Here is a 15,122-nt window from a genome sequence, read left to right as displayed (position 1 = left end):
ACGTCGATCGATGTTGCATGTGGTGCGTCGATCGATGCTGAGGTCGTAGCTTCCTTTTCAAGTTGTTGACGTAAACTCTCAATTTATGTCCTCATTTCTGCCATACATCTGAAAAGCTCATTGTAGCCTCTATCCAAAGGCTGATGTGTATCTTCTACCAATGTTTTGAGCTCCTCTCCCAGTTTCTCCTGAGCTCCACAAATACCAAACACCATCTCATCGATTTCATCTTTGGTGTAGAGTTCTGGTGCCAGTCTTGTGAGTGTGAAGGAAGTGGCATGTTCTGGAAGACATATGTGGCTCTCTTCAAAAAGAGATGCTCTTTCCAGTAATTTCCTGATGTTGTCCTTTGTGACAGGTATCATCTTACCAGCTACGCCTCGTGCGTGTCCACACTCATCTCTGTAGACTCCATACTCGTCCCTTTGTTCCCAAGTGAACTTTCTGGCTCCGTACATGTCAAAAGCGCGGTTCCCACATTCATAATGTCTGTCGATCAACGTCGGGTCATCTCTATCGATCGACGTTGGTGTTACCCGGTCGATCGATGTCTCTGTTGTACCGTTGATCAATGTTGCCCTTTTGGTTGGCGTGATAAATCTGGGTTGATCTCTGTTGTGGCGACTCTTGCGTGGTTGTTAGGATCTGTTTGAATGATGTCTGGAGTGCCACGTTGCTGTGAGAATAGGTTGTCAGGTCCATTGGCTACTTGAAGGATGTCTGCTATGTCCTCTCTGGACACTTGTAAAATCCTTCCATCCATTGCACGTGCATTGCCATCTGGGTCCCTGAAAATACCAAATTTATCAGGTGTTAGAAAACCGTAATCAATGTTTGCATAATCATTCAATTTCGAAATAGAAAGATTAGGGTTTAGAGTAGTATCGATCGATGTAGATACAGTTATATCATTCGATGGCAGGGTAATTTCTGTAGAACTTGTGTTCTTGAGATGATTGCTCTTCATGGATTTTTCTGTTGATGTAGAAGGAAGAGTATTCATCTTTTTTGCTTGTGTGTTTGCTCTGATGTGTGTAGGTGGTTTCGGGGGTGAAAGACGATATATATAGGTATCTATAAACCTAGTTGGGGAGGGAATATTCTCCTGCTCCTGAATTTTCGCTGCGGCACAAATATCGATCGATGTTCCAGTTTGAGTGTCGATCGATGTGAGCGGTTGTTTTGCTGGACGAGGGTGGGTATCGACCGATGTGGAGTGCACTGCGTCGAACGATGTTGGAAACGTGTTGGTGAACTTATGTGTTTCAAGTCTTTCATCCTGCAAAGACATTTCTATTGCATGTTCTTTCCAATAATCCTCATCGTATTCCTCTGTATGTTCCTCATTAGGTGAAGTAATTACAGTGTCAACTACAAAACTTTCATGAAAACCACTGTCTGCCCAACTGCCTATGGAATAATCATCATGTCCTCTCTTTCTTGGAGGTTGGAAGGCAAAGTGTTGGTAACAATGATTAGGTGAAGCGAAATGGTCAACTGGGTGCATTACGTCGAGTGACGTGTTGTTGCGGTCATCGGTCACCGTTGAGTCATTGGAATCGATCGATGGAAAGGTTGGGGGTGTCGATCGATTCCGAGTACTCTGTTTTGTACTCCGATTCATATTCTGCTCCACAGTGGCATGCGCCAATGAAGCCAAGTTCTTTCCCGTAATCCACAGAGTTAATGACCTTTCTCTTAAGTCGGATGGGGTCGTAGTGGATGTTTGTGTTTATGAGCGTTAGACACAATTTATTTTTGTTCATGTCACATACGGCTCCTACAGGAAAAGGGCATTACCAATCTGTATCTCCAAATCTCGTGTGATTCCTCCTGATCATTTCTCTGAAAGATCCACGAAGGTGAAGGATTCTGTTGAAGGTTCAATGGTCAAATCAAGCTGTCTGCCATGATCCCAGGGTACTAACTGATGCTCCTGTGTCACACATTGAATGGGGAAATTCAACACCCTTGACTATGCATGGTATTGCAAACTTCCCAGGATCACTCTTCTTCGTCATGTGATCCTGTGTTTCATCTTCTCTCTGACTTGATGAAACATTCTCCTAATGTCCTCCTCAGTTACCTTTGTTTCTCTGAAGAACATCCACAACCGGTGTGTGAAGTAAGCTTCATCAAAAGGTTTTTCGATAGGGATTCTGAGGACTCTTTTAGTGAAACCATCCATCTCCTTATCGTTAGCTTCCCGCTTAAGGTTTTTAGAAATCTTTTCCTTTCTTTTCCTTAACCTTCTCCCTTCAGCTTCTTGTTCTTCTTGAACTGATTCTGGTGAATTATTTAAAGGGTTGGGTTTTGGTTCACGTGGGTTAGCTAATGGTTTAGGTGGTGGTCTGAGTGCATTGATGTAATCATTATCGATTGAGGGTAACCTCACTCGGTGTGTCATAGGTGCCTGTCGATCGATGGGAGGTGTGTTGTGACGATCGACGTCGGACTCACTATGTCGATCGATGGTTGGCTCAACTGATCGATCGATTTTATCATAGAAGGGGGAGGGTGGGTGAGGATGCTTAGCTGCGAATTCTTCATGAGTTAGAATTCGAACCGCATTGCATTCAGTCGATTTGGCAGATGACATCGATCGATGACTGGAGTAATCCGTCCATCGATCTTCATCATGGTCTGTCGATCGATGCGAGTTCATCGACATCGGTCGACACCATTGGGATCCGCCGAGACTCATGGAGCTTTCGATTTCGAAATCTCCTTCCTCAAGCTTTTCATTTCTCACCACTTGCCAGAAATCATCATCTATGATGGCATTTACGTGGTGTTTTCCATTTGTCAGCTCCTGCCTCTCTAGCGAAAGCTTCTTGCCTCTTTATAGTCTCGCCCGTCTGAATTACTTGGGTTCAAGTTTTCTCACCTGAGTCCCTAAGGTCTCGATTTTGGTGTTCAGATTGTTATAGGCGGAGTCTATTTTACCGTTGAAATCCACGGTTATTTGTTGTTGTCCCAACAGTACTCGATCAAGCATTTCTTCGATCTTGCTTTCCTGAGTCTGGGGTGGTGGATTTTGGTAGTAAGAGTTCGAGTAGCTTTTGTTGTTGTTGAAGGGTTTTTGAAATGGTGAATTTTGGTTAATTCTTTGGCAATTTCCAAAGAAATTTCTGTTTCCGTCCTAGTTTCCAAATTTCTGGAGTCCGGTACGTCTGATGTACTTCACATTTTCTTCTCCTTCCGTATCTGCTACTTCTCCTTCAGCTGAACAGACTTCCTTCCTAAGAAGCTCGTGCACCACATCTAACTTAGCTCTTACTTTGTCCATCTGTTCCTTCTCGATAGAGGCTACAGACTTCTTCCGTTCAGAGTCAGTCTTTTGGTGTTGCTGCTGTTAGCAAGGTTTTCGATAAGTCTCACAGCTTCCAATGGATTCCGAGTAGTGAAGTTTCCTTCACTCGCCGTATCAAGGGACATTTGATACTGTAAGGCGAGACCTCAGAAGAAAGTGCTTAACAGCTGCACTTCGTTAAATCCGTGGTGTGGACAGTCTCGCTGGAAGAACCTAAATCTAGTCCACGCATCTTTGAAAACTCTCCAGCCTTCTGCGAGAAAGTGGAAATTTTGTTCCGAAGTTCTTCAGCGCGCGCCTCATCGAAGAAGTTTCTTAAGAAAGCATTCTTGATGTCGCTCCAGGATGTTAAAGATCCTGTGGGTTGCTGCCTAAGCCAGTGCATCGCTTCTCCATTCAGCATGTATCTGAAGAGCTTGCACAGCAGGTAATCTTCGGGGACTCCTTCCATCCTAGTATATAAGGAGTCCTAGGCGAGCAGCATGAGAGAGAACTTTTTCAGAGCAAACTTAGCACTTAGAGCAATTTAGGCAATTTTCCGTTTTTGTTATTTCAAGCTGCGACTCAATTAGGTTTAGCCGTCTTAGGGTTGCTAGAACTAGGAATCTCGCCGACAGCTCTCGAGCCTAGGCTTATACCTTGTTGTAACGCTCATACGCAGATTCGGAATAAAGATCTACTTTGCTCTCTTTTCGATTTCTTATTTTTATCGTTGTTATTCTCGTGTTCTGATTGCTTGACGTGTGGTAATTAACAGATTTCCGGGTCCTCTGGGAAATTAGGGTTTTCCTAGTTTCCTTATTTAAACGGAAATCGACAGTGTGAATTTCGGTTCCCACAGTTTGGCGCTAGAAGGAGGGGGGGGGTACGGATCAATCTAACCCGCAAAAGCCACACAACTCTCAATCAGACATGTCAACTAACGACGCGGATAACGTGCAAACTCCTCTTAACGGAGGCAGCGGCACCGATCTCCACACTCCAGTAGCGGATGTATCCGCGGCCAACGCGCAAGCCAATGCCGCGACGCTCGAGGAGTTTAAAAAGATATTCGCCACCTATGAAAAAAGGTCAGAAGAACAGGACAAGCTCGTGAATACCTTGACCAAAAAGGTTGAAACCTTAACGGCAAGGACCCAAGCTATCCGTCCCCGCGGAACCACCAAAATCTGCGAGAAGAGGCTTGACTTCGCCACCCCACTCGATAGAGTAGGACTCGCGCGGGAACGACCTTCCGGTCAAAACCCTAGCGAGAAATCTCCCGTCAAAAAGGGGAACTATGAAAATCTTCCGCCCCCTGCAAAGGATTCGGAGGATAACGAAGCCGAACACATTGACCTGGATCCTAGCGATGTCTCCAACGACACCGATGAGGATGTCGACAGACATCCAAGAAGGACCAGAAGCCGATCCGCTCGGGAAGGCTCCCCGTTCGAAAAACCAATGACGGAAGAAGAAGAAGTCGCCTATTGGAACGAACAAGAAGAGCTGGCCGAAAGGCAAACCGAGCTCACTCGCAGTAAACGCCGACAGGCTCGGAAATCTACTGACGAGACATCGGATATCCGCGATCTTCGCGACTACATCACTAAGCTGCGGCAGAAGTCAGAGCCGTAAAGTCTCAAATCCATCATGCTACTAGTGCTGCCCCCGAGATCGATCGACTGCTGGAAGAAGCTCGAAAGACCCCCTTTACCAGTCGCATTTCGGACATGAGGGTGTCCGATCCGGGAAAGATCAAAGTACCGAAGTACGATGGTACGGCCGATCCAAAAGCGCACCTTCAGGCTTTCCACATCGCGATGGGAAGAGCAAGACTGAAGGACGGCGAAAAAGATGCCGGCTATTGCCGCCTGTTCGTCGAAAATCTTGAAGGAGCAGTGCTCGAATGGTTCGCACGCCTTCGTCGCAACACCATCGGGAGTTTTCGACAGCTCGCATCGGAATTCCTCAAACAGTACTCTGTATTCATAGACAGAGAAACCTCCGATGTTGACCTCTGAAGTCTCTCCCAGAGGGAAGACGAACCCCTCCGCGAGTTTATCAGTCGGTTCAAGCTGATAATGTCCAGGGTCAGCGGGATAAGCGACAAAGTGGCCATCGACGCGCTGAGAAAGACGCTCTGGTACAAGTCAAAATTCAGAAAATGGATAACTTTCGACAAACCGCGAACAATCCAGGACGCTCTCCACAAAGCAACGGACTACATCATAGTCGAGGAAGAAACTAAAGTCTTATCGCAAAAACATAAGCCGGCAAGACCATCCTCGAAAGACGCAGATCCGAAGGGAAAAAAGAAGAACTCTCGTAACGACAAGTACGTCCAGCATGAGGGGGAAGATCTCCAAGGGGCACATAACTATGCGATCAATTCGGATCAAGGCCGGACCACGGGCAACACATGGACTCACAATCAAGGGTATGACGAAAACACCTTCTGCGAGTTCCACCAATCCCGAGGACACTCCACGACCAATTGCAAAGTCTTGGGAGCAAGACTGGCCGCAAAGCTACTCGCTGGAAAGCTTTCGGAAGTAACTAGCGTCAAGGATCTCATCCTCGATTCGGAACGGCCACCAAAGACGGATAGAAATCCGCCCGCTGAAAAATCACCTCAACGAAACCAACCTGGGGATAAACGCGGTAGGAGGCCGGATGACAAAGGGAACGATAACAATCGTCGCAGAGTCAATATGATCATCGGAGGATCACAATACTGCAGCGATACCGTGTCGGCCATCAAGGCTTACCAACGGAAGGCAGAGTCAAGTGCAAATTGGCCTACATGGTCTCCTCCCCGAGACGGCCAAAGTTGCTCGATCACCTTCACAGAGGAAGAAGCCGGCGGTATCGACCAACCTCACTGCGACCCGCTCGTCATAGATCTCGTCATACGAGATTTAGAAGTCGGAAGGGTACTCGTCGACACGGGAAGCACGGTCAACGTAATCTTCCGCGACACTCTCAAGCGGATGAGCATCAAACTCGGAGAAGTAATTCCGACGCCAAAACCGCTCACGGGTTTTTCAGGCGAAGTGTCAATGACTCTCGGATCAATCTAATTGCCAGTCATGGCCAAGGAGATCACAAAAATCGTCGAGTTCGCGGTAGTCGACCATCCCGCTATCTACAACGTGATCATGAGAACCCCATGGCTCAATGCCATGCAAGCAGTTCCGTCAACATACCACCTGGGTCTCAAGTTCCCAACGCCGAGCAGAGTCACGGCCATCTGGGGATGCCAAAAATAGTCGTGACTATGCTTCCTCGGGGAGCACAAGTTAAGGCAAATCACGACTTCTGAAGCTGTAAACGGCAAGCGCACGAAGATAGACCGATCTTCGGCCAAAAGTGCCCCGGGAAAAGACGAATTAAAATCGTCTATCGACGCAAACGCATCGGACGTCGAGACTCGACACAAGTCCGAAGCCCACGCGACAACTCAACCGGAACGTCCGGAAAATAGCATTGACCCAGCCACGATCGACACGGTCGAGGTGGACATCGCAATATCCACCGCCGAGTAAGAACACTCGCGGCATGAAATAGAACTACGAGATGGCTTGATCCTCGAAAAGGGGTACGTAGGCAGCTCGTCCAAAAAGACTAGTTCAGCTATCCCCCTCTCTAAAAAGGGGGGGGGGGAGTGGGTGCGTATACTCGTATACTCCCACTTAGAAAAATCTTCATTATTGTAATCGAGTTTTTAGAAACTTCAAAAACTTTTACTACAATATACGTTGTCCTTTTTATCGAAAACGTTTACGCTTCAGTAAAACACAAAAGAAACTTTCAGGACACGCCTGAAAACGTTAAGACTCTTGTCTACGGCCCCTTCCGGCCAAAAATCGTAAAGATTATCATCTTTCAAACACGCAAAAATACACGTATAGTCCTCGAAATAACTGCGAGACGTCGCAAAAGTTAAAATTCGAGGATAATGCTAACGCTACCACCAAAAACCTTACACCCCGTTCGTCGATTGGCCCCGACGAACACGCCAGCCGTCTTAAACAAACGCAATTCGATCACTCTTTTGATCTTTTAAAACGTCCAGCACAAGGACAAAAGCGCGCTACAACAAAAATCCAAAATTTTGGTTTAGCACTTCCAGTTGATTCTGAGAAGATGCTCGATTCGTACCATACAAGTCATATAAGCCGAGAACATATCGCGGACTTTAAATCGGTGCGAGTCAGGAAGAAATCGCAACAGGAAAAACGATAGCCGGCTAGTCACCGCACAAACCTTAACCGAAAGTAAACCTAGGTCTTGCCCTAAACCCAACGCTCTGGTCTCAAACATCTCAAGGCATGATATCTAAAAGATACGAGATCCTAAACCATGTCTTTCCGTTCATATCTCAATGTTCTCGAACATCGTAAAGATAAGTAAATTTTTACGAAAATCACGAACGAACCAACAGATTGAACGTCTAATCAGAACTAAATACGAGACGACAACTCATATTTACTTCAACCCAACTTAGGAAAACTCGAAACAAAACATTCGTCATATAAATAAACCGCGTAAAGCGGAAAGGGATTTAAAGCCACCAACGGCCAGTCCCGGTAAATACAAATACGGCCATGTAGGCCTAAACAAAATCCAAATTCAAAGGGCCACACTCGGCCGAAAACAGATAAAAGGATAACTCATCCATCCCTCCTAATCCAAAGTCAAACTCCCCGGACAACGAAGCACCGAACGCGTCCGCGGGACGATCCACTTCCTCTCCACCATCGGGAAACCCGGTCGGAACCTCCTCGGTATCCGGGGAAACCGGGATGGAATCCCAGAACCCTTGAATGCTCTCGTCAATCGGAGGGATAAGCGCCTCAGCATGGGCACGTTCACTCATCCCACTCTTCATCAAGCTCATTTCCTCTTCAAACACATAGTCATCGGCTCGCGTCCTCCAAAGACTTCCGACCGAATCGCGGCACTCGCGAAAGTCACCCACCGAGGTAAAGGCATTCTTGAGGTTCCCATACTCAACCTGGAATTGAGATGCGCGAGTCTTCATCACCTCGACGATTTCTCTTTTGCCTTTCCTCTCCGCTTTACGAACAGCCCGCGCATGGTCACGAGTAAGTTGCGCCTCTCGCTCCAGCATCTCGCCTTGCACACGAGCGAGATCCCGCTCCGCTTTCTCCGCTTTAAAGCGGTAGACCATGGCTTCTCTATGGCCCGCCTCAATGGCCGAGCCCAGCAGGCTCAGGCCCTGCAAAATCGATTGACATGTTATAAACATATATACACAGGATAATCACCAAGAAATCCTCAAAAACTAACCCCATTGATGGTGCGAGATCCCTCTGCAACGACTCTCGGCCTCGCCGATTCTTTCGTAGGATGAGGAGCATCGAAACCCGGTGGCAGTCCAACAAAGAAGTCATCAAAATCCGGAACAGGGGTCTCGCTCGAACCGCTCCCATCGCCGTAAGCAAGGTTCGGATCCCATCCTGGAAGCATAGAGTCATCCATCGAAAACTCTATGTCGCCAAGATCGACATCTTTTCCCTTCCAAGAAATCGACTCCGGCACAGCCGTTGGAGCTTCGACGGGATTCTGGTCGTCAGGTTCGGAGTCGCTTCCCGTGTCCGCATCCAAAGCAGGACCGGGTTGCACGAATCTCAGTGCCTTCCGAACCCTCTTCGGCGTAAAAGAAGTCCAGAAGAAGGGACCATTCCTGAGAAGATCCCTCACCGAAATGATGTCCTCGGGGATTGGAGCAAAAGGATTGATGAAGGGACGATCATTCGGCAACCTCCGGAACAGTGGAATGCAACTCTCTTCGACGGATGCAGCGTCTATACGAACGAAGAAAAAGAACTTCTTCCACGAGTTGAAGTTCGAAATAAACTTCTTAACCACTGACATAAATTTCCGAGGGACCAACCTATGCTTATCCGTATCTCTGACAAGTTGAAGCCTCAAAAGCGCTTCATAATGATCGACGGAAAGGGAAAGGCCATGCTCGTAGCTTAGGATCAGGATCCCAATAAGATTCTGAATGGCAAGGGGAGTCAACTGACTTATCGCAACTTCGAAACGATCCAACACTCGGACGAGAATTTCGGGTATGGGGAACCATAGGCGACAACGCACTATGAACGCCTCATAGCAAGTAAAGTAACCCTTCCTGGGGGCTGTTAGCACATTCCCCGCGGCGGGGAACCCGGAACTCCACAGCATCCGGGATATGGTAGAACGATCGCATCATCGCGAGAAACTCGTCGGTAGTCCTACTTGCATCCTCTTCCTCAACTCTACGATGGACCAGGACCGGGAACGGCTTCTCCTTGGGAGGGGACAACGACCCATAATGAGCAACCCACCATGCCTCGTTCCCAGCAGGATGCACCGAGTGAGGCACGAACTCCATCTTTGGAACGACAAGCTCTTCATAAGGACTCGCGGACGAAGACCCTTTTTTTGCAATCTTTTTCTTGCTCGACATCTTTACACTTCTCTTGAGAGAATAGAGGAAAAGGGTGGAGAGAAAGATAGAAAGTTTTTTTTTTAAGAAAGATCTTAGAGAAAGACAAGAAAGTGAAACAATTATGGAACAAGTTACCTCCCTTTTTATAAGACATAAGGATTTACTATTCAAGCTCGGACTTTCGAATATTAATTCCATCCATCACGCCTAACTTGCCAAACATGCCTAACCGCACGCTAGGATCCTACGATGCATGATCCTAATGGGCTGGGGGGCTAACTGTTGGGGTCAAAAACGGTTACGACGGAATTACCACCCGAAAATCCTCGGAGATCGTATTTCCGAAAGAGATAGTAAAAGAAGAGATGTAATTTTCTTAAAAATAACCAATACGAAGTTTTTACGAAAAAGTATCCTTTGGGATTCAAACCGAACAAACCAAGCTCGGTCACACGCCGTCCGATCGCTATGCAGCAACCAAACCTAAGCCAAAGCTTGGTCGCTACGTAGCGACCGAGCGACCGTCCCGCTCGGTCGCTACGTAGCGACCGAGCTCGAGTCAAAGCTCGGTGGCTACGTAGCGACCGAGCCCGAGCCAAAGCTCGGTCGCTTCGCTACGTAGCGACCGAGCTCGAGCCAAAGCTCGGTCGCTACGTAGCGACCAAGCGATCGTCCCGCTCGGTCGCTACGTAGCGACCGAGCACTCGTCTCGCTCGGTCGCTATGTAGCGACCGGGCTCGAGCCAAAGTTCGGTCGCTGTGTAGCGATTGAACCTTTCCGAACATCGATACGCCACCAATCCTTGCATTCTCGTCAGACCTTCGAATGCTATCTCCCAAAGACCGTAGCAAGCTCAGTCCATGTATCCCGCTATTCTAATTCATCGATCCAACTTCACGGATTAGAAACCGCGGAAAACTCGTAGTAAACGTGTCGAGTCGGAAGACGGCCCAAAGGGACCTAAAACACGACTCGAGGCCCATCCTACGATTTTTCCTAACCAAAAGCCCGTGAACCACAGCATGGTTCATGCTTGGCCCACGAGGAAGGATAAATGTCAAGTTTCCGCGGATAAATACGGAAGTTTTGAAGATAATTGTGAAGATCGGGAAAATGGAATATCTCCATTTTTATGCTATGACGGCTTAAGGGCAGAAGAGTAAAAGCGTAAACCGACCTTGGAGCTAGTATATAAGGAGTCCTAGGCGAGGAGCAGAGGGAGAAATTTTTTCAGAGCAAACTTAGCACTTAGAGAAATTTAAGCAATTTTCCGTTTTTGTTATTTCGAGCTGCGACTCAATTAGGTTTAGCCGTCTTAGGGTTGCTAGAACTAGGAATCTCGCCGACAGCTCTCGAGCCCAGGCTTATACCTTGTTGTAACGCTCATACGCAGATTCGGAATAAAGATCTACTTTGCTCTCTTTTCGATTTCTTATTTTTATCGTTGTTATTCTCGTGTTCTGATTGCTTGACGTGCGGTAATTAACAGATATCCGAGTCCTCTGGGAAATTAGGGTTTTCCTAGTTTCCTTATTTAAACGGAAATCGACAGTGTGAATTTCGGTTCCCACAGTCAGCGTGCTGAGTCCAAGGACCAACGTGCTGATATGTGTTCTGATGGACAGCCAAGGACGTCCTGTGTGTGCTGACGGACACACACGGACACACACAGACAGCCATGGACGTCCTGTGTGTGCTAACGGACACACACGGACGTCCTATGTGTGCTGATGGACACCCAAGGACGTCCTGTGTGTACTCAACAGACAGCCCACATGGGAAAAAATCACCCGAACAGTCCACGGGAAGGGTCAGCATGCTGAGTCCAAGGACCAACGTGCTGATATGTGTACTAATGGACAGCCACAGACGTCCGGTCTGTGCTGATGGAGACACACAGACACACACGGACACACACAGACGTCTTGTCTGTTCTAACGGACACTCACGGACATCCTGTGTGTGCTGACGGCCCCCACGGACGTCCTGTGTGTACTGAACACACAGCCCACGTGGGCCAAAATCACCCAAACAGTCCACGGGAAGGGCCAGCGTGCTGATATGTGTACTGATGGACAGCAACGGACGTCATGTATGTGCTGAAGGACAGCCACGGACCGCCACAGACGTCTTGTGTGTGCTGGCGGACACCCACGGACGTCCTGTGTGTACTGAACAGACAGCCCACGTGGGCCAAAATCACCCAAACAGTCCACGAGAAGGGCCAGCGTGCTGCATCCAAGGACCAGCGTGCTGATATGTGTACTGATGGACAGCCATGGACGTTCTGTTTGTGCTGACGGACACACACGGACAGCCACAGACGTCCTGTGTGTGCTGATGGACACACACGGATGTCCTGTGTGTTCTGACGGACACAAACGGACACACACGGACACACACGGACAGCCACAGACGTCCTGTGTGTGCTGTCGGACACCCACGAACGTCCTGTGTGTACTGAACAGACAGCCCTCGTGTGCCAAAATCACACGAACAGTCCACAGGAAGGGTCAGCATGCTGAGTCCAAGGACCAACTTGCTGATATGTCTACTGATGGACAGCCACAGACGTCCTGTGTGTGCTGATGGATACAAACGGACACACACGGACAGCTACAGACGTCCTGTGTGTGCTGACAGACACACACGGATGTCCTGTGGTTGCTGACGGACACCCACAGACGTCATGTGTGTACTGAAAAGACAGCCCACATGGGTCAAAATCACCCGAACTGTCCACGGGAAGGGCCAGCAAGCTGAGTCCAAGGACCAGCGTGCTGATATGTGTACTGATGGACAGCCACGGAAGTCCCGTGTGTGCTGACGGACACACACGGACACACACAGACAGCCACAGACGTCCTGTGTGTGCTGACGGACAGCCACAGACAGCCACAGACGTCCTGTGTGTGCTGGCGAACACCCACGGACGTCCTGTGTGTACTGAACAGACAGCCCACGTGTGCTAAAATCACCCAAACAGTCCATGGGAAGGGCCACCGTGCTGAGTCCAAGGACCAGCGTGCTGATATGTATACTGATGGACAGCCACAGACATCCTGTGTGTGCTGACGGACACACAAGGACACACACAGACAGCCACGGACGTCCTGTGTGTCCTGACGGACAGCCACGGACAGCCATGGACATCCTGTGTGTGCTGGCGGAAACCCACGGACGTCCTATGTGTACTGAACAGACAGCCCACGTGGGCCCAAATCACCCGAACAGTCCACAGGAAGGGTCAGCGTCCTGAGTCCAAGGACAAACGTGCTGATATGTGTACTGATGAACAGCCACGGACATCATGTGTGTGCTGACAGACACACACAGACACACACGGACAGCCACAAACGTCCTGTGTGTGCTGACGGATACCCACAGACGTTCTGTGTGTACTAAACAGACAGCCCACATGGGCCAAAATCACCCGAACAGTCCCCGGGAAGGGCCAGCGTACTGAGTCCAAGGACCAGCCTGCTGATATGTGTACTGATGAACAGCCACGGACGTCCTGCATGTGCTGACGGACAGCCACTGACAGCCACAGACGTCATGTGTGTGCTGGAGGACACCCACGGACGTCCTGTGTGTACTGAACAGACAGCCCACGTGGGCCAAAATCAGCCGAACAGTCCACGAGAAGGGTCAGCGTGCTGAGTCCAAGGACCAACGTGCTGATATGTGTTCTGATGGGCAGCCACGGACGTCTTGTGTGTGCTGATGGACAAACACGGACACGCACGGACAGCCACAGATGTCCTGTGTGAACCAGACCTCCTGTGTGTGCTGACGGACCCCCACGGAAGTCTTGTGTGTACTGAACAGACAGCCCACGTGGGCCAAAATCACCGGAACAGTCCACGGGTAGGGCCAGCGTGCTAATATGTGTACTGATGGACAGCCATGGACGTCCTGTGTGTGCTTTAGGACACACACGGAGACACACGGACAGCAACGAACGTCCTGTATGTGCTCAAGGACAGCCACGGACTGCCACGGAAGTCTTGTGTGTGCTGGCGGACACCCATGGACGTCCTGTGTGTACTGAACAGACAGCCCACGTGGGCCAAAATCACCCAAACAGTCCACGGGAAGGGCCAGCGTGCTGAGTCCAAGAACCAGCTTGCTGATATGTGTACTGATGGACAGCCATGGACGTTCTATGTGTGCTGACGGACACACACGAACAGCCACGGACGTCCTGTGTGTGCTGACGGACACACACAGACCTCTTATGTGTGCTGACGGACACACACGGACGTCCTGTGTGTACTGACCAGACAGCCCACGTGGGCCAAAATCACCCATGGACAGCCAAAATCACCCGAGAAGCCAAAAATTCAAAAATTAATATTTTTGAAGGAAGTTTTCTGAATGGAAACATCAAAAATATGTCAACAAAGAGTTTAGGATGTCAAGTGTTGATCAAAAGTTGCTGTAGACATCCGTTTAAACCACAAAACCCCGAACTTTGTAGCATGCAGAAGACATAGTTAGAAGCAAAAGAAAATCATGAACATTTACCAGAAAATAGCTTTAACCATTCTTATAAACCATGCAAAAAATCAGATTCAAATTCGAAGTATTATTTTTTTTACATTAAAAATACTCCCAGAACACAACCAATGTCTACTGGTGACAGACTGAAAAAAATTGTTTTGTCTATATAAGGGGTAGGCACTCTCAGTACCCGAAGGGGTATGTAGTGTTGGACTGCTCGGTCCAACACTATCGATGGCTGGGTTGAGGTCGATGGCCGGATTGTCTCCGGTGAATTTTCCGGTAACTTTTCTGGCGGACCGTTTTGCCCCTAACTTCAAATTTTCGCTCTTGTGTGGTCTTGGCCTGGTTTCATCTATTTTCCAGTTGCTCTTTTGATTACATCTCAAGAGTGGTTGGAAAGATTGATGTTAGCGGGGCAAATGAACATTCGGCGTATGAGTGGTGATTGGATAGCTAGTGTTTTGTAGGCTCTGTGCTCATGCACCCAACTACAGACCAACTATCCTCCTCAGTTTCTTCACTAGCATAGTTTTATGCTTGTTGAACTGATCCGGGGCCTGTATTGTGTACCTATAAGGAAGGAATTGTAAATGTAAGACCCGATCCCGGCTCTTAAGCCCAAACTGATCTGCGGCCTTAACCTTTCAATCTAAGTCAGAGTGAACCAAGTTTTAAGTCTTATCTTTCTAAATTCAATTCAATTCAACTGAGGTTCAATACAATAAATCTAAACAAGTAAACATAAAGGGCAAATCAATTGTATAAATATAAACTGAGATTCATACATCATTCTTAGGTTCGTCCTAATAAGTTATACACACTTAGTCTAACATAAGTTCACAAGTTGCACAATAG

Source organism: Brassica napus, unplaced genomic scaffold, assembly GCF_020379485.1.
Source record: "Brassica napus cultivar Da-Ae unplaced genomic scaffold, Da-Ae ScsIHWf_1411;HRSCAF=1993, whole genome shotgun sequence".
In the NCBI taxonomy this organism is placed as follows: domain Eukaryota; kingdom Viridiplantae; phylum Streptophyta; class Magnoliopsida; order Brassicales; family Brassicaceae; genus Brassica; species Brassica napus.
The sequence above is the reverse complement of the archived record's forward strand: the minus strand, read 5'-3'. Positions refer to the sequence as shown.